The 25875-nt window shown below is 39.2% G+C and overlaps 1 protein-coding gene across 1 annotated transcript in view; it reads left to right on the top strand.

Moving 5' to 3' along the window:
- Positions 1–25875, top strand: part of macrod2 (mono-ADP ribosylhydrolase 2) — a 421359-nt gene that overhangs the window by 178693 nt on the left and 216791 nt on the right. The window lies entirely within an intron of this gene.

Below are 25875 nucleotides of genomic sequence, written 5' to 3' on the forward strand. Positions count from 1 at the left end.
TGGGACCAGTGGAGGGTCAGGTTTGAAGTGGAATGTGGCAGCAGTTCTAATGCAGTACTGCCGTCCTATCACACACAGCTCCCATCTGTCCGTGAGTGAGCCAGGCTTAATGAAGGCTGTCGTTACAAAGGGCTCATCACCCAGCGGTGGCACATTTACACATACAGAGAAAACCATCACTGGTGAAGTGTTGCAGCTGCCAAAATCTGTTTTATTTTTTAGCATTTTGTTTTAATGTAGAGTCTATTTTTTTCATACCACAGTAGCAGGGATGGTTCTAGCTAATACTATTTCTTTAGCAATGATAATATTAGAATTCCTATACAGGGCAGATCACATGTGTAGCACCGCCTCATATCATTCCTTATATGTTGGTAATTTAAGCAGTGGCAGTAAAAACATTGTTTTCAATAGCTCTATAGAGCATTATTAAGAATTTGGCCTTGAAGGAAAAGTCAAAGGTCAAATATCACCTATTTTAAATCTTAATACAATACTTTCAATATGTTGACAATACACACCACAGTTGTAAGAATCATAGTTTCTAAGTTTTTTGTCAATTTTCAATAAATCACAATAAATTGTTGAGCTCACCTTGAAGATCTTGGATGAAGTGAGTCAGATTTGAATGGATTGTTAACATGACCCCACTCAGAATTCATTCAAAAGTTTTCGAGCTACAGTTTTTACAGAATGACACGCAGTCATGTAAATGCTAGCAGCAACACAACCTCCCTGGTGGAGGTAATAAAAGTAATAAATGAATAAATAAAAACACATTTAGAAAGTTTTTCTTGTTTTAAACTCTACCTTTAGTCTCTCTTCTTTGAAGACTTACTTTTGGCATGGGAATGCATGAAACGGGTCTTTCTTGTTACTTCCCATACTTGCATCATCGAATAGGGGATTTTGTAGATTACTGCCGCTCCAAATAAAGCGCTCCTTTAAAATCTAAAATAATGACCAATCTGTGTACATATATTGTCAATTTATTGCAATCAGGTAGGGATGATATAAAAAAAATATTTCACCCTAAGTCAAATGACTCTTTTGTGATAAAATAGCTGAGATGTGCGTTTGGGAACTGAAAGAAACAAATGTGGTGCGTGTTTATTTCCCAGCCTGAATAAATGTGGAATACTTGCAAAATGACACATGGTGTCTGGAGTTAGTCTATTCCAGGCTGTCTTTAATAAGTCAAATGTGACAGAAGAAAAAGAGACTGCGCAATTTGACTTTCAAATATATATTTTTACGAAATTTATCAGCCTTTTTATACTCTCAAAAGACTTCCAGGTCTTTCACAAAAAGCTGCCGGAGCATGATGCGATGATACACCCGAAGTTAATATTTTTAAACACTGAAACCCCTCCGCTCCACTAGCTAGCTTGTTTTTATTCAATTTTATTTATATGCTCAGTTCTGAAGATTGACTGTCGTGCTACAACAACAGCATTGTAGTGTTAAGCGGGGCTTCGGGCTTCCTTATGCCACCACCAAGACCAATACAGAGCACTGCCAGTCATTCCTGGGGGACAACAGTGCACAGTTTCGGGTAAAACTCTGCATGTCTCCACCGTTGACAGCGTCGTTGTCACGAGAAGAAAGCAAAGTTTTAATCTGATGGCTTTGTTTACTTCTCATCCAAGACTAAGGATAAAAACTAATTAAGAACAGGGAGTAGCAGACTCCTGTAGTGCCATTTTCACAGCTAATTATGCATGAATACAGCCTGCCTAAATAGTTGCTCCCTAGTCTTTGATGTTCTTTTCACTAAATTGCTATGGTTACTTCCGCTCATTAGGCTTTTAAGATTGTAAATGTTGACAGGTTTTGCCTTCCTTTCTTCATTGTGCATCCCAGTATCTCTCTGCTCAAGATACACAGGCATGGTGACATTGGTATATGCTAAATTTCATTCCTAAATATAATCACGTGTCCTGTATGTATATCCCTGGTTGGCATTCGTGAGTTTAATGCTGTGGATCCAGAACTGCGCTGTGGCCCTTTAAAAACCATTAACCTACCCATAAAAGTACATATGGGTCTCTATAAACTCTAATGGGGACCAATACACTGGAGCCAGTGTGTTCCTTCAGGGGCACCGCTTTGAGAAATACGGAAATGAGACTCCATAAAAAAGGAAAATAAAACTTCCTTTTTGATAACATTATGGGCTGGATTCCTACCTTGGTTTAAGTGCTTTCCCAATCAATATGTTCCCAGGATAGTCAAGTTTGTATACTTGTGTGTAGATTTTATGGCCCAAGGCTGTTTGAATATCAAACTTTTTATACATACATTGTGCTAAAAGATTTTTGGGGGGCATAATTAAGAAATACTCTAATTATTTGGCCTCAGCACTGAAAAATAATCACTTATGCTGCAAGTTCACAATTGAATAAATTAATAAATGTGAGCTATCCCCAATTCCACGTTAAGCTGTTGTTTCTTTTTTAAATATTGCTTATAATAAAGTTTTTTTTAAAAAGCTCATGAGAAGAAATTATACACATAAAGATTAACAGCATTCCAGGGAAAACTCTGAATTTAGTCAAAACAGTTTCTATGTCTGCATCAATTAAGTAAGAAACCAAATACATCAAAGATTTCTTTTGTAACCATTTTAAAATGATCACAGTAGACTTTAAGTTTTTATGACACATATTGGCTCAAGGAAGTGTCGCTGTTGCATCACACTGCTTCCGTTTCCTGGGTTGTTTTAAGGGGCAACGTGAGAAATGGCTCTGTGGCAAGCAGTTTTATGGTGATCACCTTGAGCCAGTCGCTCTGGCCAGGAGACCAGTGAGTGCAATGGATCAGTTGGGAGCCCTCAGTGTGGATTTATGAACGCGCAGAGCTGGGTAAAAGGATCGCTCACCTGCCTCTGTTTTCTGCACACCAAAAGATGTCAGTGAATAACGTCAGAGAGCTAATCCAAGGTGGCAGCGCTCTGACAGCAGTTCGCAGATGCTTTCTGCCGGTTGCTACTGATCCACAAAAGTTCACTTATCCCAGCACTTCTAGAAACTTTAACATTCCAAACACAACACGTTCAATTTTTTAATTGGGAACAAGCCACTGTCTGGGAAGTGATCTCGCCCAGAAAGTTTGCCATATCCTTTCCAAATAGTTGCACGCACACTGCCTTGCACACATACACACCCGATTCAGCATGTCGCCCAGCACGTGGCAGGGCACCGAAGGGGACCAGGACGTGCCTGTAAAGGTCCCCTCTGTGCACGTGGTGGTTAGGTTGGCAGGGCAAAGCAGGGGAGCGTCCGGATCAAGTTTCCCCCTCCTGCTGTCTAATTATTGACCCATCTGGTATTGTCTTTTCAATTGTTTCAATTATGATGGCACTGGTGTTGCTCGGCATCCTGGCGTCAAGGCATGCATAATTCATGTGTAACACCCTGGACTCCACTCAGAGCTGTGGGTTTGAGCTGAATGTCAATACCTCCTCATGCCCCCAGTGGAGCAGAGGGTTGTCTGTATTGACAGCAAGGCCGATAAGGAAAGCCAAAGCAAGTGCTGTGAAAGACACTGGATAGTGATGCTATCACAGAGCATGTAGGTGAAAAGATTTCTTCTGTGTCAGCGAGAGGTAAAGCTGTCTTCACAGCTCGTGTTTACTGTCGCCTAATATGTGGCCTCATTATTGTCACCCCCAGACCTTAGAATCAATAGTGTTCAATTACTCATGAACCAGAGGCCCGGCGTTGTTTACTGGGGAATCAGAGCCGACCAAGGGTTAACTCTCTCATCGGGGATTTGACCAATGCTTCCATCGAGGAAGGGTCCAGAGGCAGGGAAAAAGGTAAAACTCAATCAGGAGGAAAAGGTTCAGGGAGTGTGAGTGTTCATTAAGAGGTGTGAAGATGAAAGAGAGAAGGGGTCACATTTTTTGACACCCCGCTGTAATGGAGGTGCTTCTCGGAGGGCAGTATATGATATCTATAAAATGTGTCATTACTAGATGCCGGTGGCAATTGTTTGCCCACAGATTGGAACTCAGCAGATGATCAAAAGAATCTCATATTGCTCCCAGTAACAGGCTTATACACCACTGCGTTTTGACAGTACATTCTGTCGTGACACACGAGACGTAGGAAAAATTCATGTTTATGCAGTCTGCATGAGCGCTCAAGAGTACCATCACCATCTGCACTGCTTTTAAAACATTATTTAACAGCTGAGGATTTTAAGGTTATTTTTTTTCTCCCCCGGTTGAATTGCAGGTTACTTTGCATATCCGTTTGTTATTCCCATCATCATGGTCATGGAAGACTCATTGATTCAGTACTTGTGGACCCATGCGGCTGATTCAGTATTCATACGGTGACCCCTCACAACAACACACCGTCAATTGCAGAGGTGCTCTCATGGACACTGGCCTACTGGTCTTCGGGTCCCTCTCTAGTACCCTTGCAGTCACATCGATGCGTGCGAAATAAGCTGTCAGAGCTGTAACTGGATGGAGATTTAATTCTGCATTTCTAAGGACCCGAACCTGCAAAAACTGAATGATGCCGCTGCCTGTAGGGGAAAACTCCACACTGGGAATTTTAACCTCCCGCACTTCACCAAAGGTTGTTATTTTAAGTGAGAAATTAGGAAAAGATTATGCAGTGCCCTGGCTTTAACAGGCACCGGTAGCAGTGAAAATGAAAATGTGTATTTCGTCCTGCGGTTTTTGTTTTTTGTTAAAAGATGCCGCGACTGTCAAAGAAAGAAGAAAAAACTGTTTTTATGTTCATAAAAGGAGTCGACGCTAATAATATGGTTATTATGGCTGTGGAATTGCACGTTATTGTGCTCTTTGTCTCAATATCCACAACAAGCAGTTTGACTGTTGAGCCTTTGTGGTTGTCGTTCTACAGTCACGTCAGGGATGAAGAATTAAACCTTTTGCGGCAGCTGTTGGATTGTTGAGGCAGCTTACAGCTCATGAGGCTCAACTTTCAGCAAAATGTTTTACAACATTATATTTCATAGTCCACAAAACACATTTGCTCAATAGATGAGAGGGCCCAGATTGAAACAGCGAAGCGATGAGATGGGTTAGGAACGTGCTTCATCCTTCTATTTTTTTTAATAACTAAAAAGTCTTTGTAGGCAGGACTTCTGACTTCTTTGTAATTATTAAAAAAATGTTACAAAAGAATGGTCATCTTTGATTTGTGTTCATCATGGTTCGTTAGTCTCAAAAAGCCTTGAAAAATGATTTTTAATCATTGTAATTTTCCACATTCCCTCCCTAAAAAAGAACCTCTTTCTTTTCTTTCTATTGTTTTGTGGGAAGTTGAGATCAGAGCTTTCTTTTGGTTCAAACTCGCTTATGTGCGGAAGTTTTGATGTGAGCAAACGCTGATAGGTGTGAATTTTTCAAAATTAAACCCGGCCTGTTTATTCTCTGTCTCAAAAGGTTTGTCGTGTGTGAATTTGAGGCAGCGTGTTGAATTATTTTTTCATTTCCTTGTCTCTGAAAAATTCTGATATTCGGTCTCCAGGCAGGTATTTCGTGGGCACATAATTTCCTCTGCTGTGTGAGCCCTGAGCACATGGAAGAAATGACAGCAAAGCATGATGACGCCTCTTATGAGCAGATCTACCAGTCAAGACTCTAATAAGCTTTACCTCACTAGTTACTCATGGCAAGCCTCCGACACGCCACAGGAAAGCAGAAATAGATAAAACATCGGCACAAGACATCCATTCCTCAACCCGTTGTGCTCACTCTAGTGGAAACATTATTTTTCTGTTGATGTAGGACACAAAGCCAGGCTGTTGTCACCCTCTCCTGGCATAGCGACACACGCACAGCTGCACACCCCACCCATCTGCTCATCTACCTCCTGCTCCGGGGGCCATCGATCGGATGCTGTCACGCTCCAGGGTGTGGGGGGGCGGGTTGGAGGGGCAGTGTGGGCTTCTTCCTTGGCACAGCATTGCCCTTCCCAGGGAGAGTCGCGGCGCAGCAGGGGGGCTAGGGGAATGGAGGTTGCAGTGGGAAGGGGAGCGTGGTGGCGGGTTGTGTGGCGAGCAGCTGCTTTCCTATGGATCACTTCATTAATATCCCAGGGCAGAAATTTGAGGGGCTGCTGCAGACTAATTAGCCTTGTCTGACCCTCACATTTCAGAGAGGTCGCTCCTTTCCAGTTTTGTGCAGAAGCAATCCACAGCCAAGTAACACCCCCACCCCACCACCCCTGCTGTCTACCCAACACCCATTCACCGTCACTGTCGGTTTTATTTTACAAATACAGAGCAGAAGTAGAGAAGTCTTGTCTGCCTTACAAGTCTTGCAACTTGTTGGAATTAAAAAAGGGATTTTTTTTTAAGCCTCCCGTCTCATGATGAATCGTCACCCAATCTTATCATGCTGTTAATCTGCCCCATGTTATTTCTTACCTGTCTTTGTCCATCACTGGGAGTATGTTTGCGTAATGAGCAGTGTCTGTGACTCCCAGTGGGCCCAGGGACAGTGTAGCACAATGGGGGCAGTGTGTGCCTTTGGTACCCTGAGACAAGAAGCCATCCCTCATTAGTATCATCTGTTTTCCCAGATGGCAGGGTCAGGGTAATAGTGAAGCCTGATGAAAGGACTCGTCCTGCAAGGGTGACACTCATTCTGCTGCACAACACTCACTGTGGTTCCCAAAGTTGCCCGCTCTCACAGGTGATGCCGGGGATTTAGTGGGATTCACAGTCAGAGAGAGCTGAAGTTCATGTTTTCAGTCTCGCTATACAAGCTTGTACCCGTGCTGCAACCTGATGAGTTTAACAAAGAGATACAAAGAAGAGGAGACATGTTATCTCAAGAAGGTGGAATTTCAACTTGTTGCTCAAAGAATGAACAACAAAAGAATGTGAAAATGGGAAAGTAATTACTTTGACACTTGCGAATCTCGAACACAACTTTACTTCTCACCTAAAATATTTCCATGCGGCGGGTTTTAATGATTTTTCAGCGACTCATTAGAGTAGAGCCCGAGTCCGAGAGAAACGCCGTAAGCCTTATGTCACGGCTCAAACACTGCGAGGGGATCGCTGCCATGGCTTGCGAGGCAGCGTCAGCTTTCGCGAGAAGGAAAAGATAATGAGTGCTTTTACTTTTACCTTGAAAACTCACCAAACGGCGCTTATACCAATTAAGAGCATGGTTTTCACTGGAGTGGCCATTATCAAATCTGACCTTCCAATTATTTTTCTCATTTTTCTCCTGATTCTGTCACCCTAGTGTGTCTGGTCAGCCCTCAGAGCCCCAGAGGATAGACAAGGAATAGATAATGGTTCTCTGAGCTCAAATCCAAAAACTTGAGACGCAGAGACACTGCTGCTAAAGTGCTACTATCCCTCTGTTTCATCTTTATTTTCTACTATTTGTAACATGTACTTTGCCCATCTTTTGGCACAGTTTGTTCTTGAATATGTTGATGTGCCTTTTTTGTCCCTTTCTATTATTTTTTCTTGTATGTTCAACTCGAGAATTACTTTAATTAAGCTGAATTTATATGGAATAAAATATACAGCCCTACATTATATTATAAACTGATATTTATGTTTAAGGATGTAAAGAGTTTAATCTGTTTTGGACTGAAGTAGGATGTGTTGGTGGAATCAGGTGCAGATGGTTAATAGCCATGTTGTGATGTTTGCCAGTGTAGCTCTTTGTTCCCTCTTCACATTATTGTTTCATGATTGGTGGCAGTCTGCTCTTTACTACCAATTTTTTGCTTTTTGGCTATCATAGCTACTGGCCCAAGTGTTACTTTTTACTAGGACACTGGAGAATCTGTGGGAGATGATGTCTTTTTATTATATTTTCTTGATTTGCTTGGATTTATTAATTTGTTCCTCTCACTCTGGCACAGGATGTCCAGAAGAGTTTCTTTTGATATTTTGGTTTTTGTAGAGAAGGTAGACCGGAGACCGTCACAGAGTTTTACCTCCCTGTTTTCTATCTGTTGGGTTTTGATTTGTGATTGGCTGGAATCAAGATGTGCTTTGAGATCTTTCTAAATAATTGCAGGATTATTTATTTCACCAAAAACATGCTTGCACACAGTTCTCCAACAGGCTGGCGGCATGTAGATCACATGCTGATTAGCTGAGAGTTTAGGTTGAATAGAAGAAGAAACTACCACAGTAGATTTTAGCACAAAGAAGTGCAAAACAGCTAAAGGGCCAGCAACTGCATAAACATGAAAAAAAAAAGTGCCCTACTTTTTCATTTCACATATTTTTGTCCACGCAAGTAACAGGATGCAGCTATAACATGTAGACACGGGCCTGCAAAGCCATGTGTAGCATCAACACAGTAACATGCTGGAGCCTTTAGTGCGCTTATCTGATCGTGTGATGGGGACGGTTGCAGAACAGCTGTAGCACAGTCAGTAATGTGTCACTGGATACTCCTTCTGAGCCCCCTTTTCTCACCACAGAAACACACACACACACACACACACACACGAACACAGATGGAATAATGAACATGGCTTCGGTTGCTTGTAAAGAAGATAAAGCTGTTTTGTAGTAGGCAGGTTAGGCAGGAAACAGTGTTTCTGTTACTTCCCATTATTTCTTCTGTTACTTTGTAATATGCATTTTAATTAAAGCACTGATTGTAGCAGGATGCCTGTTATAGCACGTATTATTTTCTCCTTATCAAATCTGCCAGTCATCTAATAACGTCCACTTATTTATTCATTTATACTTTTCATTTTCAGAGATTTAATATTAATTTATTACGAAACTGTAGAATTATGTTAACGTCCGGTCTTTTTGACCAGATTGTAAAATCAGCCACTCAGATGATTACTCATTTTATAAGGCCAGGGATGGAATAGAAGCAATGCACCTTGCTTTTAATCTGTGGATGTGTGGGTTGATATATAATAACATTAATTTAGAATGAGAGGAATTAATGATTGGTGCTATGGCAGACTGACATTACATTAGAATAAATGTTATTCAGAGCACATTTCAATGCAAAAGTCTACGTGATTATATATCAAAAATGGCCGGGTTGTCGTTCAAGGGCTCAATTAAAACCAATCACAAAGACTTTACAAGAATCTACGCGAACCACCCTGACTGAATCACAAAACTTTTTAACAGGTTTCTCACTCAGCTTCGTGAAATAAATGGTTAATTTGAACCTGGAAGAAGACGTGACCTCTGGCTGTATTTCTTTGCTTCGGAGGTCTTCTCAAATCCCGCTACAAGAGAAGACATTGTTCCATTCATCATCCCTGGAGCATTGTTTCTGTCGGACGGCAAGTAATGACTTGATTAGCATTTTCATCAGACTGGTGGAGACAACCTGGAATCAGATGCATAAAACTGAGATTATGTGAAACAATACACAGTAATTAGGAAGATGGGAAGAATGAAACAAAAACAGCTCTTGAATGGGGTTTGGAAAAAATTTAAATGTAGCTATCACTTGCAACATTGTAGACAGACAGTATGAGTAAAGCTTCTCTGAATAAATCTTCATCATGGCTTAATGTCACTGAGCATTTATAAGATCTGCAAAACAAAATGGTAAATATATGTTGCACTGTTTGATTTCTAAACTTTGAAATCGTCTGTAGTCTCACTTAAACCGTATAAAAGCAGCAAATATTGCTCAGAGTGGCTTTTTCACACGCTCTTAAAACCTATGCTTGTGTCAGTCATAATCCTTCTTTAGATATCGCCTCATATTCAGAGTGTTCTTACTCGACATAATTTATTATTATCTTTTTGAGCAATACTAGTGGTCTGTGACAGGAAACCTGAACAGAGTCGGGGATCCAGTCAATATATGTCAATACTCTCGAATAAGAAGATACTACAGCAATTACAGCACAATGGCTAAGTTCGCTGAAAAGGAATAAGGCAGCAGCTGGTGCGCCCGCGGTTCTCGTTGTGGTGTGTGGGATGAGGAGGAGATCAAATGAAAAGATCTGAGGGTGTTTCCAGACGTGTTTGCATGAAAAAGTTCCTAAAGGTATTTGTATTGATTTCCTTCAAAGTAAACAGTGGTCTCATTGTGTGTGGCTACACAGTGATTAAGGGAGAGCAGAGAAATTTAGGATGTGCTGTTTGGGTTCTTTTTTTTAATATCTGGGTATCTGATTATAGTGTCTCGTCTGCCACTTGCACTGCCATTGGACTTCACTGTTTCCTCAGCATATCTCCACTAGAACATGTAGCACACTTGTTTGTATTAAATATACCGCTTAGTGGTAAAGATCTGTTAGCAAACAAAAAAGTTGCAATGCTGTGTAAAATTGCACTCATTGAAATACATGAAAATTCAAACTTTCAGTCCTGGACTGTAGAGGTGAGAATCACCATACATCCTACGATACGATATTATCACAATACTTAACGCACGATACGATATTATTGCAATTTTTTAAAAATATTTTGCGATATTCAGATTCTGTACATAAAGGTAAACTTTATCAATATTCATTTTATCTAATATCAAAGTCTCGCACTCAGTCTTTCTCTCATTTCAGTCAGTTTTATTGTTGACAAACTGAACGGTTTGTATTACAGTCTAGTCCAACTTAACTGAATGCAACCATCTGGTACAATTATTAACTATTAACTATATATAACTATATTAACTATTCTAAACTATGCAATTTGTGAAAACTATGCAGCCCCTTCAGCAACTGAAGAAAGTAAATTAAAACAAAATATAATTTTACATTAAATAAAAACGTTTTAAACTTAATTAAAATAAAACATGTCTTAAATTAAAATAAGTAAACTGTCATGTTTATTGCTGCCATAAAAAAAGTTAAACACATTTGGACAGTGAAGGAATGTCAGGATTCTTGCTCAGAAAAAGGATCAACATGCTCTGAAGTCAGAGGAAAACTTTTCCACAAAAACTTTTTTGTAACAAAATATCGATTTCTGCTGTCCCCGTATCGATGCATTATTAGCAAACAAAATATCACGATACTACACAGTATCGATTTTTTCCCCCACCCCTACTGGACTGTGACTTTGAGACGTTTTTTTAACTTGTGTGACTTTTTTCAAAATGTTTCCTTTTTGTACTGCAAATTGAAGTCAGTGAAGTTACAGTATACGCTTCATTGACCATTTAAGGTATACATGTTTCCTTAAAAATGTGTATATGCTAACCATAAGGAAAACACATGAATTTAAAGGATGGTTTATTCAGAAACATTTTTCTTGATTCACACTGTCAGTTTTCGTAAGTGTCATGACTAGCCCTGTCTAGTCAAGATGTCAAATAAGGGTTATTCTGTTCTATGGCATGGCACTTGATGGGCTGGCTTTCATAAAAGAGCTGAGTAGACAGCTGCAAAAGAAAAGTGAGTACATTTTTTTAGTCAATATTGAGCCAAATGTGAAGGAAAACAGTAACAGTGAAGTGCAGATCTGCTAAAAATAAAATATATACTGAAAGACAAACTGTAAATATGTAACAAGAAGTGAAAAAACATCAATATAACTACTGGTGGTAAGGCAAGGCAAGTTTATTTGTATAGCACAATTCAACAACAAGGTGATTCAAAGTGCTTTACAGAGACATTAGAAACAAGAACAAATAAAAAGCATGATTTAAAATTGAATAAAACAAGCAAATAAACTAACTAACTAATTAACAAACAAACAAACAAACAAACAACAGTATATAAAATCAAAACAGATAAAATCAGAACAGTAGATAAAATCAGTAGTTAAATGTAAGTTTTGAAATTTAAGCTTAAAGTGTGGATTTGGTGCTTTATTCAAATGCAGCTGAGAACAGGTGAGTCTTCAACCTGTAGCCTTTATTTTATTTTTTTATGTCGAATTCAATCAAAACTAAATAAATTAAAAATATTGAATTATTAAATTCATTTTAGCAGTAACATATTTCACTATTTCTAGCCTGAAAATGGGTTACTCACTGAATCACTATATATACAACTATACGCTACTATCCAGTATACTATTTACTACTGTCCTACATTTATCACAGGTTTTTTTTTTTTCAGAAATAACACAAATATGGCCTATTAGATACATATGATCCATGTCTAAAATGGACTTACCATCACTTACACTAGTTTTAAGTGAATATTGTACATGATCAAATGTTTCTCACATGACCTGATCGTTGCTGTTTATCTGGAAGAGAGCCATGCGGTTCTACAGCCTCACAGTGAGTCATGGGGAGGCCAATTTAAATGTCCATTTAAGTGACTAAATATGGTTTCTTGTACAATTATATTATTCATAATTATTAATTTTTGTTCCATCGATCCAATTTTAGCTATGCACTGTAAGCTCATATTCAGCGTATACACGTAACTAATCTAACAGCTTCAATAAGAACAATGACACATATGAATCTAAATCTATGTTCATTTTGAATTTGAAGTCAACACCAGAGGTACAAAAGTCGTCTGGTGTTGCTTAAACACATTCATCTCTACCACATCCCATCGTTTATTTTTTTTTCTAAGCGGTTTGTTTGTAGCTGAACACACACATAATGCTAGAAAAGACAAATAATTTGCATCAGCTGGATGAATGACAACAGCTGAGATTGTCATCTTTAACAGGAAGCTTCTCTCCGTAAACCATCACATGTGAACCATCTGCTGTAGAATGTACCACACAATAAAGAGGCATTGACTGAACATTTGTTACAAAGATGACAGAATGATTACCCCAGTATCATACACATCACACTCAAGATTTTTCTTTCATTTTTTTTTCTCTCCACTGGACAAAACATCATTATTTTTGTCATTCTTGAAATATTTAAGTCAGAGTGCCCGGATTCGGGCCGCTTTATAATTCTTTTGCATATGCAACAGGATTCGAATTCGGTGGAGTACATTATGAAACAGATGGTCCCTTAGCAACCAGACACTTTGATGTTAGATGATGTCTGGTCTCTGACTAGCTATGTCAGTTCAATGACTCTACTGATGTAAAATGCACCAGAGCCCTTTTTGCACCAAGTACCTCATTCAAACCTTCTTTTTGGCTGAGAGGAGAAACTCAGAAAGAGAATAGTTCTTCTGACTACATCTAACTGTGTGTATTTACAGTCCGAATTGCTATTTTTCAGATACCTCAATATGAAATTAACATCAATTCAATCATAAATCAGGTCATGGAGAGTTGTAGTTCTGCTGTTATCGCGACTTACTAATACATTATAATGATGCCAGTTTTTGCTAAAAAGTAATTAATACTACAAAGAGAGCAGCAAACACTGCAGCAGTCTTTGCTGCTTAAGTATAGAAAAAAACATGATGTATGACATATGAAACAAATCAGTTACTGTAATGCATGAATGTTACTGTAAGGATTCATTTTTGGATTACGGTGCTGTGCAGAAGTGTTGAGCCAGCCGTCAGTAGAAATTAGGTGCAGTGATTGATTAACCCTCTCAAGGCAGGCGTTGCCGATTTGCAACAGTTAAAAACTAACAACCTGATTACCCCACGTACATATTTTATGAGGTTTTTTTTACTCAGAAGTACCACTGCAGGACTTGGTTGTGCATTAGCAACAAAAAGTTTAATTTGAGCCTGAGAGGTTTAAAACATGCGCAAGCATGAATGGAATATATGGAGGATATAAGGCAAAAATCAGAGTTTGCACAATCCCAACAAGCTTCAAAGGCAATAATTGGTTTGGCCACCTTTATTCTTCAACACAAGCTGAAGTCGCTGAGGCAAACTCTCTTTTAAGTTATTCTTCTAGTTTGAAGAACATTCAAAGCTCTTTGTTGGATGTTGGTTGTCTCTTTCTTACTTATTGGTGACAATTTCAACCAACAACTTCAAATTTGGGTTTATCACTCTATTGCCACTGGTTTTAGGTCCAGTTCTAGTAATAATTAGGAATACTTGAACCTTTTCCCCCAGTTTCCCTCCCTTGAGAATGGCTATTTGACAGTTACCCTTCCACTGAGACCATTTCTGATGAGTCTTTGGTGAACATTAGAGCTATCAAATGAACTTTAAAATGTTCAAACTTTCATCTGCTGCAGTTCTTTTGGCCCAGAGATGTCTTCTTTTGTCCTCTACTTGTCCTCAAATTTCTAAGGACAACACTGCACACAATGCGAAGATATGCCAAAAAATTTATCTATTAGCTCTTAAGGATTCACATTGTTGGTGCAAAAATCCATTTGCAGATCCAGTTAAACTCGGCTATCTTTGGAAAAATTTTGTAGATTAAACTAAAGAAAAATAAAGAGCAAAGTAAACACTAACTGACTGGCTAGTAACAGAGTGCCTAAAGATACAATTTAAAAGTGGTTCTTTGCTAAGTTGCCTGTCCACTGCGTGTGTAGAAACAACACGGGTCCATGCCTTGAAACTCCTTCAGAAAGCCTCAAGCCCAAGGCCACTTTAAAGAACTACAAAAATGAGGGTTTTTAAGATCTTTTGCAGAGTACTGTATGTTTTCAGTGTGAAAACATATTTAGAGTGTCTTATCTAAAACAGGTTCAAATTCATTCTCAGCATAAATCTTTGGGGAAAGAAACCAAAAAACCAAACATTTAATTTGTGTGGTGTTTCTGGCCAGCAGCCACTGTAGAATTATCTCCAAGGTGAAATGCTCCTGGAGGCCCACAGCTTGTCACGTATTTAACACGTCTTCTTTGCCTTCTTTAGTAAACCTGGTGGATGGAGATCTGCGTTATTGCTGGTCAAAGCACTTCTCCAGAACTTTTATTTCATTTCCTCTCACTTTTATTGTGTTATTGATAGAATTATATGAAAGCAATATCTCTGTCAGACTCCTTGGGCGGTCTTTGGGAAAGATGAGATTCTGGCATTAAACCCACCTGTTTCGCCTCAAGTCAGCATGTGTGCGGTGGGTGTGTGTGCGCTTTCTCCACAGAGTGCACACACATGCGTGGGGGCATATTTGTATGTGTTAGTAGACATTAGAGCAGGCACGAGTGTGAAATTGACCTCAGCCATAGTATTAACTGCCCCCAGAGTGATGGAGTGGCCACCCACATATCACACAATATCAATCCCTGCTTTTGGATATCTGTTATAAAAGTAATGCATTTGTTTAAACTTTTACTTTTCTTTTCTGTGTTTTGGGGTTGTGTGTTAATCACTGATGAGCTGGTTTTTAATTTATCGCTAATAGTGAGACAATTGTAAGCTTTAAAATTTCATCAAAAGAGCATAATTAGACTTTGAAGTCTGAATACTAATTAACTAACTAAAAATGCTTGAAGAAAAAAGATCACTGAGGCAAAATGTCAGTTATACCGTATCAAAACAAACAAAAACAGATAGGCTTATTGACCCTTCGCTATTTGCCTTCATTGGCTCATTACTTCGTCACACTGGCTCACAGCAGAGCTGCTTTTCTGTGTCGCAAACAAAAATAACATCAAGTAGATTCCTTTCATGGATTAGCAAGTAGCCTTGGACTTGATTGGCAGACGGTGGGTGGTTAAAGTGCACATTGGAAGCACGTTCTTCGTAAAGTTAGAGGAAATGCTACGTCATCCAAAACTTCTCCTTCCTGGTTAAAGGCCTTAGAAATCTCGCTGCACTGAGGTCTAATAGTCCTGTTCACTTGTGTTGCTTTTCTTCATGCCAGTTTTCCTTTTAAAGATATTAGCAGCTTGTTAAATTAAGGTAGCATTGTATCAAGGTACTCCAGAAAAGCACGGCTAATGTGTGAATTAATGTGAAAATTGTGCAGTGACGTCAGTGTGTTCATTCACAGGAAAACACTGGAGGTGTTTTCATCTGTGTTGATTGCGTTTGATATTTATCAACTGTTAATGAGATGGTGTTGACCTTTCATTAATCCCTGAAATTAAATATTTTACCTCAAGTGGTTGGTATGGCCTTAACAAAATCATTGTGGTTTAAATGTTAATTTTAAAATTCTAAGTGGAGCTTGTGTTTTAGAACAGATATGCTGTCTTTGGCACACACTCACACCTTCACCAAGTTTCACCCACACTTCTGTAAAGTTCTTCAATAATTCATCATCTGGAGTGTGCCAGTAGCAGGGTTATTATTAGTGAGATTTATTTGTGAGTTTCTGCACTCCCAAATGTGCATGCGCTCGTATATTACTCGTGTACTGGCTCGTGCGATTATAAAGAAAATTCCATTACATTATCGCGAGATTCCAATTTATGTATCTACTCATGGTTCTTGCATTTTTTATCTCTCACGTCCATGTTGCACATTTTCCAACCAGTTCAATTTGGTTGCTGGTAGCTCAGTCACACTAGAGGCTAGGAAAAATCAGTGGCTGCCCAGTGGTTGCATTGAATTTTTTTCCACTTTTGGTGTCCAATTGCAAGTAGTTGCAGCAACCAATTGAGGGTGTTGAATGCTCAGAGGTTGAGCATTCAACACCCTCAACGTCTGGGTTACCACGTTTAATTTCAAGTCACAAGTCACCTTGTAGGAAGCAACCTTTCTCCAAACAATCACTCTTGAAAATAGCCACCTAATTTATAAGCGCAGACAGATCATCTGACTCAATAGTGGGCTCAACTTTAATGTTTGCCAACTGGTTAGCCAGTGTCATATGAGTGCCAATGACATTTTTCAACTATGTCAGTATGTAGAGGAATTTTTGGATTTTATTGTTTCAAATCTATGAGGTCTGGCTGGACTAGATTTTTACTTTAATTGCTGTGTTTGCATGTTATTGCCAACTTGACCCCATTTAATTGCAAACTAATAACAGACTGACTCCACCTTTTTGCATGTTTTTGTTATCTTGATACACCAAAGTTGCTTTCCAAATTTGGATTTGCTGTCTCTAAAAGAAAACTCGCAATTCCCAACTCAAGAGATATCTTCCCAGAAGAGAAAGGTATTCAGCGGGCTTTTTCTGGGGGTAGATTGCCATGAAGATTATATATTTTCATCGAAAGCTTTCACAGAGCATATTAAGGCAGCATCCCACAGGGATAGAATCGCTTATTTCTCTGATGCTATTTTGAACACAGTAGGACCGGACACGTGGCATTTTGCTGGTTAAAGTGGCGGATTACCCACGGAGGTATTTCTATGTTGATTTCTCCTCCATGAGAAGCCATTAGCCTCCGGGGGCAGTGACGAGGTCTGCCCATTATTCAGGGACAAGGTGGTGGAAATGGAGAAGGATAAGACACAATGTGCTCAGGGCCAAGCTGCTCACTCCCCTGACCTGCTTCTCAAATGGCTTTTCCACACTCTCATAAAAGCCATTGCGCTGCATTTTAAAGAATAATAGAATCGCTGCCTCCTCCCTGAGAAACTATTTTAGCTTTGTAATTCCCTGGCACTAGGGCATTTCTTTGAAGGTGACTTCACAGCAAGTTTTCTTTTAACACCTCACAAATGCCTATAAGAAAAATCAAAAGCTCCCTTAAACAAGGGCAACGTGACCAGTGCCGCTTTTGTCGCTACATCAAGTTACGAGAATGATGGCTGCGGAGAAAACAAATTGCCTCCACGTCTTCGAAACACGCAGGTCCGTGAGGGGCATGTAGAGGAGTTGTGCATCTGTGGCGCCTCCATCAATGTTACACTTGATCTTTGCCTCTCAATATACTGTGTGGCTCTGCATGTTTGATTCATGCTATTCTAACCAACTCTATGTGCAGGAAACGCCGAATTTAAATACATTTGCTAAATCTGCTGTTTTTCTAAAAGTTCGTGTTTTTCTGTACGCTCTTGGTCGGTTTAAATGAGATTAAAATTTGACATTAAATAAGGTCATATTTCTTTTGAAGCTTAAAATCTACTGCCAACTGCTGATCTGAGCCATCCCGCTCATCTAAATGTCGGCTCCTTCACTCCAGGAGTCTTTTTTTTTTTATTGTCACCACAAGACTATTTGAGGGCGACGGTGTTAAAAAGCACCGACCACGCTGACCGCCAATGATTACAGGTCTGTCTGCGCAGTATAGTAGGTACAGCTATGTTGTTGAGACCTGTTACACACACACACACACAGACACAGAAAATCTGCGTATTCCAGTGTGGACATAGTCAGTAAACATGGACAAAATACCCTCAGAATATGACGACATTGTTATACTCAGGGACCGTGAAGCATCCTGCACCTGAGTGAGTGATCGCATACTCGGTTAAATTTATTGGTGCAGGTTGAACTTTAGCAGTTCTTGACCACTGCGAGTTGTTTTCATTTTTTTTTTTTTTTGTTATTCTCTTTTTATTAAACAACCTATATAAACACAAATAATCCAAAATAAACATATAATCAAGAACAGACGTAAATAAAAAAATAAATAAATAAATAAAAATAAGAAAAACAGACGGGTGTACCCTCTAGTGTGTATGTACTCGCACACACATATTCACTCACACACCCATATTCTTAAGCATACATACACATACCTACTTACATATGTGTTCACTTGTAGTCTCATACATACTAACATATACATATAAACACATAACGATTCAGAAATGTGGCATATATAGTTACAGAGATTCAAACAAGATCGGGTCTCCTTAACCGGATGTAGTGTTTCCATTTACCCCAAATTTCACTAAATATATCAAACTGGAGTCTTTTAATGAAGGTAATTCTTTCCATTTTAAACATCCCATGTACAGTCTCATGCCAATCACCCAGTGATGGAATTTTCACACTAAGCCATTTCTTGGTAATAATTTTACGGGCAGCCAAACTCAGGATACCATACAACTGCTTAGACATTTTATCTACATTTACTGAGTATAAATATCCAAACAAAAGTTCGTCCCAATTAAAGGGAAGCTGCATACCAAAAATAATTGTTGTTTTCATTTTTATAGAGAATTACTGTGCAAACCTTGCCCTCTTAAGCCGCAGTCACTTGGATAAGAAGCTTAGACAAATACAGTATCACCTGCTGCGTCCCCTCCTTCCCCCTCCTACTTTAAGTAGCACACTCACTTTATGTTTATAACACAAAACACACCACTCTCCCCACCTCTTCTTCTAATGCCAGGGGACCCTGAAATTGCTCTTATTAATCAGAGCAGTGATAATGAGCAGTGAATAATAACCATGGGTGGAGGCCTACTGAATGCAATGAGATGAGGGGAAAGTACCCCTCTCCCCTAGAGAGGTGTTTATTTGAGATTTTAAGATTTGAATGTTTCTCTGGTTGTCCCCTGAGACTCAGTGTGAGTATTTCTGCTGACCTTATCTCTTACATGTAGTAGTACCAGCTGCTGTCCCCCTCTATATTTAAAACTGGATGATACTGAAGCAGAGGCTTTCCCAATGAGCCTATTATAGAAACCCTAAAGGAGCTTTTTAGTTTGTCAGAGAACTAGATTAGTTATTGTTGCCAGTATTTGACCCTCACTGTCAATAACAATGTCTCCTTATGGGATATCAGTGTAGAGCTTACTCGGCGTCAGAGTTGTTGGTTGTAGAACAGAATAAAGATGTTATGGATTTTGTTTGTTTTTTAGCTGCACTGGTTTCAAAGCAAAAACACATTATCCTCTCTCTCTGTCGCCTTTCGCCCAGTATGAGTGGGTGAGTTGACATTTTAATTCCCTTTTTACCGTTGTCTGTTTTTGTTTTTGTTTTGTTTTTTCAATTTGTATTGTAGCATAAATCAAAATAGAGAAATGCTTGCCAAAATATGTTTTCACATGTTGGAAATAAGAGAGACAAAAAGAGTTTTTCATGCACAACTCTGGTTTTCAACCATCATTGCAGACCTTTGCTCGGCTTGGCTCCAACCTACTTCAGCTTTAGCGATAATTCTTATAATAGCCACTGTTTTTCCATGTTTCCGCCCAAACCACCTGAAACTTTTGCCGCAGGTATTGTTGTGTATGACTATACAGCAAGCTGCTCCACTCTACTCCAGTATGTGGCAGTAATTTAGAAGATAATACACCAAGAGTGCAATTATACAGCGTGAATGATAACAGTGCAAAAACAGTAAGCATGGCATGATGCTATCGTTTAGGATGTCCTGCTTTGCGTATGAGTCAACACTGGAAAAAAACCTGAAGATCACAAAGTGGGATCAAGCTCTCCAAAATGTTAGATGTAAGTGGTTTTCACTCATGCATTATAGCTCTGAACTTTTCTAGACATCACCAAGCAGAGGTTAACCAGAGAACCCAAACACCTGATGCAGCTGGTGGGGAAAAAGCAGCAACAGGGGTTACTTGCACATACAAAATCAGGAAAAGCACAATAGGTCTGCTTTAATTGCCCACTAGTACCTTTAGAGTTCAGCTGCAGGAATAACGCTGCAGAATGTGGCAGAATATATGTACATATTTGTTAAAATCAGTGGAATAATATAGAATATATATCCTACCCTGATTTCTACAGCAGGTTTAAGCATTTCAGTACATTATTTATTATGTTTTAAATATTTTTTATATATTTTATTAATTTATTTTGGCTTTATTTTGATGGAAAATGGGGAAGACGTGCAGCAAAGTATCTCGTCCTCTGCTGTTTGTTTCTTTCGTTCTCTGTATTCATTTCGGCGCTCTTAGCTCGTACTTTTAATATGGGTCAGTTTATTTTCGTTTGATTATTTTGGAATGAGCTTCTTCTTCTTCTTTTTTCCCCCCCACCTGCACCGTATTGTGCTGCAGCACATTTTATCAGTGCGAATGCTTCTTATTGCCTTTTTTCAGCACTTTATCACTGCACAAAAAGAAAACATGAACTGAAAGGTTATATCGACATAGAAATATGTGCTTCAGGTGCTCGTTTCTTTTACAGTCGCTTTATCCAGTCTTTTGCTTTATTATCTGCTATCACCTGAACAGCTCCGCGTCAGTGATGAGGTTTGGTAAACTGTAGTTGTTCTGAGGAGCTCTGTCTTTATCCACACGACCTGTTTGTTTTTGATAGCACATGATTAAATTTAGCTCAGATTTGCTGCCTCCTTCCACCTTTCTAACCGAGCGCGTGAGGCTTTTTTAGATGCAGCTTGTGATTGATGAGCTTTTGATTGGAATTGCGAATGAGACACTTTCATTACTGTCTGTCGAAGTGCATCCTGTTAGGGGGCAGTAAAGTCTGCGGCTGTCTGCGAGTGTGTGTGCGCGTGGGTGTGCATGCTGTTTGTGTGTGTTCACATCCTCGTGCCAGCGTTAGCGTGAGAGAATGGCATGACTTGTTGATGAGACCCGCTTAATAACATTTCACAATTGGTTTCTTCCAACGCCGTGACTGCTCACAGCTCGAGAATGAAGGCCCAGTTCACTTCCATAAACAAGCCGCCTAATGACTGAGCTCCGATTGGCTTTTCCTCGTACTTATAGAAAAATCGGACCAATAATCTCCTCTTCACTCCCACCGAATAAAACCATTAGTCAAATTTGTATGCACAGCAGGTGAATAGGTGGGGAGCTTGCCGGGAGCCGGCTGTGCTGGAAAACAGAAAAGAAGATTGCCTGGAAAGTAGTAGAAAGGTGCAAAAAAGCTGCCGTTCCACGTTGCTGCCGTTAATGTGTTGCCATGTCTGTTTTACACTTTAAAGTAAACTCTTTGTGAAGATAAGGTGCCCACAGGAACACTTTAAGAAGTGTGTCTTCATTAAAAAACTTGGCTCGCTTAAAGTAAGAACATAGACATTGTAATAAGACGGGTTACTTTTTCAGGTCTAATTTAATTATGCTTTGTAATTAAATTAAGCTATAATACAAAGGTCCCATGATATACGTCTCAGTTTGTACAAAGCATTTATTATACCCCCCGCTGTGATCAATTAGGCTGTCAAGACAAGTTTTATGAGATGCGCTCACCTCATAATCACCACTACGGGAAACAGTTTACATCTGCTCGCTCATCTATTCAGCGACCAGCTCCTAGTTAGCAGTGACACAAATGCATTGTGGGAAAGCTATTGATTGTTTTCCACCTTTTTAATAGTAGTGGTGCCAGATTTATTTGGAAAATAGTTCTCATCATTTCCTCATATTGGGGAAGCGTGACAGGCCATTTTGCTCCTGGCAGTGTCCCTATTTCATGTCACATTATTTCGTGTTTTGTTCAGGTCACCTTGGCACTAAACAGGGAAGCAGTGCCTGCAGCAGCTGTGATTAGAACAATGTTTATCAGCAAATGATGTTTCCTCAACGGAAACAAACGGCACATCATGATTACTGCTCAATTAGTGGGAGCCAACTCATTTATTTTCAGGTTTAGCCCGAGGTTCTCTTCTTTGTCTAAGTTGCTTATTAAAAAAAAGGGAACAAAAGGTTACAATTCTTGCTCAAGAAGACAATAGGTGGGTCCTAACTCCTTGTTATAAACTAATACCATAAAGTACATTATTCTTTACTAGCACTGCGGTGCTTGTTGGCACATTTGCACATTTATCTTGTTATTCTCAGCGTCTCTATATTAAAACGGTTGTTTGTGACAACTTAATAACAGAATAATAAATGTATATGTTTATTTACTCTTCTTCCAAGCGCCATAATTATTGTACAAAGCAAACTAATCAAATATAGACGGTATTTGCATCACAACCGCTTCCACTGGCAGTTGTTTATCAGAATGTATTTATAAGCAACACAAACGCCATTCTGTCAGAATATCACATAGAAATACCGATAAATATTTAATCTTTTTTATGTAGACACTTTTTTTTGGTAGGTACCCAGACAAATATAAGTAACTGTCATGTGTCGCGAAACGAGAGAGATTTGTTGGTTTTTGCACGTCTGTGGAATTATTACATTTGCAGCGAAGCACCCGACACTGCCAGGTTTCATTATCACCTTGACACAGGCGGTTGGGTTTTTACCCACAATCTGGATTTTATTCTACATTTTTGAAAACATATTTAATTACTAACAAATTCAAACCATTAGAAATGAAACAGGCAGGAGGAACTTGTAAGAAAAGGCAGAATGTCAACGGCCCCTTTCTGATCATATTACTGTCAGCTATTTACTTCTTCTTATCAATTATTCTTCTGTTATTTGTAGATGTTGATCTAACTATAAACATTAAGCCTAAATAGCTTAATTACTACTTTATTACTACTAAATAGGATTTTGAGCAGAAACTACATGTTTACTAAAAGAGCAAAGGTCAGAAACTTTAACCCTCAGACTCACATGTTTTAACTGCGAATATAGAAATTAAGACGCAAATGACTGAAAAGGCAAGGCAATACCTCAAAGGAACGACTACCTTTATTTGGCAGCCTTTTATTTGGATCATGGTTCTTTGGACATATTCCCAGAAAGATTCCCCTCTCTCTGCTATCTTGACTGTCTTTCACCCTCACTTAATGGTGCAGAGCAGTAAAGGCTCGCCAGATAGGAAAATGAAAACTTGTGAATTCTTAAAACTTAAACCCTCTGGTGACAGTTAAAACGTATGTATAATTCATATGAATATGCAGACGTTACATTTGATTTACCCTTGTGAAAACATGTCGATTTACCAGCCGGCCTCTATCACGCAGTTTCTGTATATAAACACACAGAAAAGAAACTGTACTTTGAAGTCAATATCTATATCAGTCACCATAAAGATCTTAAAAATCTTGGTGATTTGGAAGTTTATAGACACCCTAACCCAGACACATGATAATCTTCTGTTAAAGGAAAAACCCAGAATAGGTTTCTCTCTTGTAACCATTTGTGTTTTTAACTAATCGAAATCATCATTTTATTACCTTCTCTTACTTTTTAAAAATATCTTGCAGTATGATACAGCGTCTATAAACACTTTAGTGAAGAATAATCTGCCAGTTTAAATAGAAACTTTTACATTTTAGCATTTTCTGCTAACATGGAATGTAGTTTAAACCCTTTGCTACAAGTTCATTGTAGCTGCCGCTCACTGTGATGTGTTAAAATGTCTTAAAATGAAGACAACGAGTATTTTTCTCAACAGTTTCATGAGAAGCGATTAATACAGTGTCTCTTCCTTCACCGTGACTCAGTTAATAGCTGTAAGAAGGCAACTACGCTTTTCTTTTGCCTTCAGAAGTCTAAAAAACAGTCCCTGAGCGGCCGTGCCTTTTTAGGTTGAAGCTTTGTTAGGGAATGTTTGAAGATTATTTGGAAAACCGGCAACGTGGTTTTTGTAGTCGAGTCATCAGGATATTGAACATTTGAATTTTAGCAATACCTGTAGCTTGACTGGAACTGCCGATTTAGATTAGACCACTACTGTGAGTCACATTACACTGGTATAAGACAACCTCCCCCCCTAAAAAAACAAACAAACACATATGCACCCAGCTCCAGTGAGTGCCAGTTTGAGTCTGTGTGAAAATAAAACAGGACATCATGACTGATATTTTCCTGTCGACTTTTCCTCACACCGCTCTCGCCCTGTTTTGTTGTGAAGCTTCCTTTTCTTTCTGTATTTTCTACTTTGGTTCAGTGCACTTTGTATGTGCTGTGCCGTGTGCGCGCATGTGTGTGTTTGTGAGAAACAGCATGCATTATTTACACAGAATTTGTGAACCTGAAATCAAGCCATGTTTTTCTGTGTGGGAAACAGGTGTGTTTGGGGGGGGGGGGTGTTTTTTGTGATTCATTTTGTCAATGGGTGCGGTATCCAACCTGTATCTGTGTCTGCAAAACACAATCAGCATCGCGGTGGTTTTTCTAATCCTTGCTTGCTCTCTACGCTGCAAAATGAAAGCACATCTCATCTGCTATCGCTCCAAAATGACAGAGCACAAGGTAATCCCTGTTCTCGAATGCCATCCCCTTGCGTCAACTGCATAAAGATGATTTCTACCTTTATTCCTCTCCTTTTCTCCTCTGATGAGTTGTATGGCTGCAGGCTTCTATATCCGCCTCTTGTCATGTTGCAGTGATGCAATTAGGTTTGTATCCTCTGTGGTTTCTGTTCTTTTGCAGAAAAAGGATTGCTTATAAAAGCTCGTGCCGTAATGAGTCAAACTCCAGCGTTGGGCTCACATAGGTGACATTTTTAGCAAAGCAGCCATCTCAGCAACAGATCATTTGTGTCTCTATATCTGGAAGTATAGTGGCAGAAGGCTTCGTTTGAGTTTTCATGGATGAGAGATGCTAACAAGAACCAAAATACTTTATGCAGTTGCTTCTTTAAAACTCACATCCGCTACAGTGAGTTTTACCGTTCCTGCTCTCTGCCTTAACAGTGTGTGGAGTTCTAACTAGTGTTATCAAAAGCTCTCTACCAGAGGAGGTTAGGGCCGAGGGCTGGAGTGCCTGAGGTTAACTAGCTCATGTCCTAATGGATCTTCTCTGCAAATTGACCTGAGAGTCTTGGTGTGTTTAGCATTCCCTGCATGTAAGCTAACATATTCACCTCCACAGCCAAAAAGACTGCTCAGCTAACAAGGTTCCTACGCAGTATGGAAGAGTGTGCAGTTTGACTTTAGTAATTCCCAGGTTTGGATTACTGTAGGAATAAAGTGCTAGCCTGGAATAGTCTCTGCTGTTAGCTTTATTTTTGATTAATTCAGAATTTCTAAAAATAAATTCATCGAGTAATTCATTTTCTTTTTAAACATTAAAGTGCTGCAGAAACACTGGTACGCCGTCATCTATTTACTTCCCTCGTTTACAACTTTACTTCATACAGACAGACAGAGAGAGATGCAGCCGTTTGTCAGGGCTGCAGCAACAGTCATTGAGTGGTGGTGTAGTAGCATCTTTAAACTGTTGCACATTAATAAAATAAGAGCCACAAAATTAGCTGTGGTTAATTTGGTTGTGGATTAACATTTAGATGGTTAAGTTAGCAACTAGCACCTAGTCATTGTCCAGTATGCTTTTTTATGCATTGAATGACCTGTTCTGCCAAAAACGGGGCCTTCACTGTGTTCTGGGACCCCTGATTTTTTTCTTTCTGCTTAATAAAACACATACTTCAGCAATATGA

Source organism: Aulonocara sp. 'chitande type north' Nkhata Bay, linkage group LG13, assembly GCF_057382095.1.
Source record: "Aulonocara sp. 'chitande type north' Nkhata Bay isolate Kocher_YH1m ecotype deep benthic linkage group LG13, A_spYH_male_GT1.1, whole genome shotgun sequence".
Lineage (NCBI taxonomy): Eukaryota > Metazoa > Chordata > Actinopteri > Cichliformes > Cichlidae > Aulonocara > Aulonocara sp. 'chitande type north' Nkhata Bay.